We start from the raw sequence: 4,026 nt of genomic DNA, 5'->3' as shown, positions 1-4,026 counted from the left end.
CCGCCGGGCAGCACATTCTGCTGTGTGAGGACCCGACACTCTTAGCCCCGCCCCCTGACCGGGGAGACGAGACGAGGAAGAGGGCTGCTGGAGAAGGAAGGTAAGTCTGGAGTGGGAAAGGGGGGGGGTTGTAGTGGGATTCTGTAGTGCTAACTTCTATTATAATGTATTGCTGGGACTTGTAGTCCCGCATAGCTGCTGGTACTCTGCATTGCTGTATGATGATTATACAGTAATGCAGAATAGCTCCGACTATGTAGGACTACAAGTCCCAGCAATGCATTATAGAGTGGGGGGGGGTGCTGGAGGTATTCTGCATAGCCGACTTTTATTATAATGTATTGCTGGGACTTGTAGTCCTGCATAGCTGGTGGTATTCTGCATTGCTGTATGATGATTATACAGTAATGCAGAATAGCTCCAACTATGTAGGACTACAAGTCCCAGCAATGCATTGTATTTTTTAAGTAGGGATACACCACTGCCAATACTGGGTATTCTCACGAGTACTCATACTCGTGAAAATACTAAATGCAGATACCAGTGTTCTGTCGAGAACGCCGATGTAGTCGAATTTGCCAACCTCAGCATCTGCGCTTACACACAGATCGGTATTATTGAGGAAACAGGGATTTATTTACAAAGCATTTCGTTTAAATTGTTAATTGTGACTGTTAATAATATTCCACCCATCATTTCCTGCCATGGATGGTATATTAATAACGGTCACAATTAACCATTACAAACAAATACTTTGTAAATGAATGGCGGTTTCCTCGTTAATCCCATCTGTACGTAAACGCAGATACTGGGTCAGCGTTCTCGACAGAACACCGGCACTAAAATTGTAAACAAGCGGCTGCCCGAAGTCCCGCGCTTGCTGGGGACCTTGACAGCCTTCCTGTTAACCACGGTTGGGTGGGGGGGCTTCATTGTTTCTTGCATCGGGGCCCTGAAGGTTCTAGTTATGCCTCTGGTTCCTGGGTCAACTTCCTATACTTGTAGTTATCACAGAGAACTTAACAATGACAGACTTATTCAGACAACAAATTACACCACAACCATAATAACCATATCTGATCTGGAGCTGAGAGATGCAGCTATATACTATTGTGCACTGGACGATGATCTCAGTAATATAATGTACTGCACAGATGTACAAAAACATCAGCAGATCAGAAGGATGTAAGTCCTCATTCACAATAGCAGAACATATTTGAGCATCATGTTGAAGGGAGATATGTTCTACCTGAGTTTGTGTTTTTTTACTTTGATTGATATGAGTTTAACATAAATTTATATTAATTACTAGTTAAACTGTTCTTGCATCTACCCCCTGGATAAACTCCAGGCTAGATCACTAGTCTGCAGCAATCTACAGTATATTTGTATACATAGCCTTGCTTCATGACCACCCGTGATTGTTTTTATGAACTGGTCTGCGGGAGGAGTCAGGTGGAGCCAGCATATCATTGCAGTAATATCCACAGCACCAGTCATTGACATTTTGAAAATATGACTATACTTATACACACAGCTTTGCCTAGATTTAAACAGCAGAAGGCAGTAAACCAGATGCTCTGTGTTACAGCTGTTTGCAGTCCAGATCATAGTGAACAGCATAAGATGCTAATCTGAGCAATTTACCAACTGCTGAAGAGGAATGCCTGAGTCCTATGATTCAGTGTGCATAGGGAGTATTGGACTCTGCAGCTATAACTCTTTCTCCCCCAGATGAAACAGGCTCTTTGAAAATTGGTTCACAACACAGGACTCGACCTTTGTGACTGACAGCCCCTGAAGCCTGTGGTATCTATGAGGTTCAGTGGTTCTTGCGGGACACTAGGCGTCATCAGAGGTGTAACTAGAAACCTCAGGGCCCCGGTGCAAGAAACCACGAAGGGCCCTCTCCCCCCAGACAGGGCCCCCTGTGTGTTAATCACATGTTCCCATGTGAATAACGCATGTTACCGCGCAACACACCGATAATTTTTTACAGTCATTTGAATGGCACCGGAAAGGCACCTCCAGGCCACAATTAGTTTGACCGCAAGACAATGCACGGTACCGCAATACCACTGCCTTGGGAGGTAATAATATTAATTATCACTTGTTATTATTGCTGCCTGGAGGAAATAATATTAATTATCAAGCGTTTTTTTTAAATAACCCCCAAGCAGCAATAATAATCACCCCCCCCCCTTCCCAGCACCAATAATAAATCATCCTTGGGGTAGCTTAATATTGCTACCTGGGGAGAGATTACTATTAATTATGAATAGCCGATAATTATGTTAATTATTTAAAAATATCAATATCGCTTTTTACTGTCTTTCTTCCCTGGTAGTAGTACAGTGGTGCCTTCACCTGTTCCAGCTTACCAGCTCAGCTGTTCCAGCTCACTAGCTTCTCCTCCTCGATGGTTACCGGAGCCAGTGGAATGCTAGGGCCCAGTCGCACATGCGACCGCTGCAACCCTGGTAGTTCTGCCAGTGGGTGTCATACAGACAGGAAATGTGACTACCACAATGCCCGTCAATTAGCATTCAGGGGCATACAGTGGTAAATTAAAGAGCAGTACAGTATTCCACCAAGCACCAGAGGTATAATCAAATGGGATAACAACAGGTAAGGCTAGAATCCCACTTTGAAGGTAAAAAGAAATAAAACATAGTGAGAAAAGGTTTACAATACATACATTACAAGACAGCTCACAGCACTTTAAGTTGGTGAGGATGATGTCACTGGGACTTCCTGCGGCATCCTCAGAAAGCTATATATTCCAAATCACACCAGAAATCCCTCCTCCAAAGTTCTAAATTTAACCTAATAATAACTTAACATAACAAGTGATGAGGCAAAACATTAAATTGTCAAATAATATAGAATATGGATAGAGTATGGGAGGCCTAAGACTCCCGTCAATGTATTTTTTGTTGTCTGTGTTCTGTTGGAAACTTTTTTCTTCACTTCCTATCCTGGATATACAACAAGATGTGAGAGGAAAGCTCTACAAAGAGACAACTGTAAAATGTTGGATTTCCTATTACTTTCACAATGGTCACCTGGACAAATAGAAAGGGTGACTATTCCTCGCAGGGACAAGGGCAGCAACATCAACAAACTTAATAAGTGTGACTATACAGTCATTTTAAAGATGAGAGTGTAAGCTGTGAATATGGGTAAATAATTTCATATGAAATGAGCAAGAATAAAGAGTTAAGTGGCAATTATAAATCTAACAAGTTATTACATTATAAAAATTAGCATGCACTGCAGTGTGTAATACAGAAGGGGGCAACAAAAGTAATGTACTGTTTTGGTTTGAGAACATCATGAGGAGCATGCCAAATTACAAAGGTGAAAACTATGCACCATGACTCATATATATTGCAGCTACATTGCCACTTCCTCATGAGCTATCAAACAGGGAGGAGAACATATGTTTAATATCCCCTCAAAATCAGGAAGTATCACCGCCACATGGAATTTTAAAAAGCTGCATACTTGTTAGTAGTTAAAGGAGAACTATGAGGTGAGTAATTTTCACTCATCCTCATAGTTCTAGCTGACCTGTGACAATGAGACTGTCACAGGTCGGCTCAGTAGATCGGGAAGTGAGCGAACACATACCGGCGCTCGCTCACCTCTCGATCCTGTCACAGCAGAGAGCTGTGACAGGGGAGGGACTCAATTCCCCCCTCCCCTGTCCGACCCTCCAGCGCTGACTGGTGGAACGGACGGGGGAGGGGGTGGGTACAGCTAGCTCTACCTCTAGATAGGCAGAGCCAGCTGTCACTCACGCAGCTGGGCGGATCCAGACATAATTATCGGGATTTGTTTCAGCTGCGGCGTCTCAGTAATACTGAGCTTTGGGTGACGGGAGGACACTAGTTTGTGTCCTCCCGTTACCCTTAGGAGAACTATGGAGAAAAGCCCTAACCCCATAATTTTCCTTTAAAGCTAAACTATGGTAAAAAAAAATGGTTTGGATAACCACTCCCCTAAAATAGTAAAAGTTAAATG

Source organism: Nanorana parkeri, unplaced genomic scaffold (genome assembly GCF_000935625.1).
Source record: "Nanorana parkeri isolate BGI_ZX_2015 unplaced genomic scaffold, ASM93562v1 scaffold325, whole genome shotgun sequence".
Classification (NCBI taxonomy): Eukaryota; Metazoa; Chordata; class Amphibia; order Anura; family Dicroglossidae; genus Nanorana; species Nanorana parkeri.
This window is presented reverse-complemented; position numbering follows the sequence as displayed.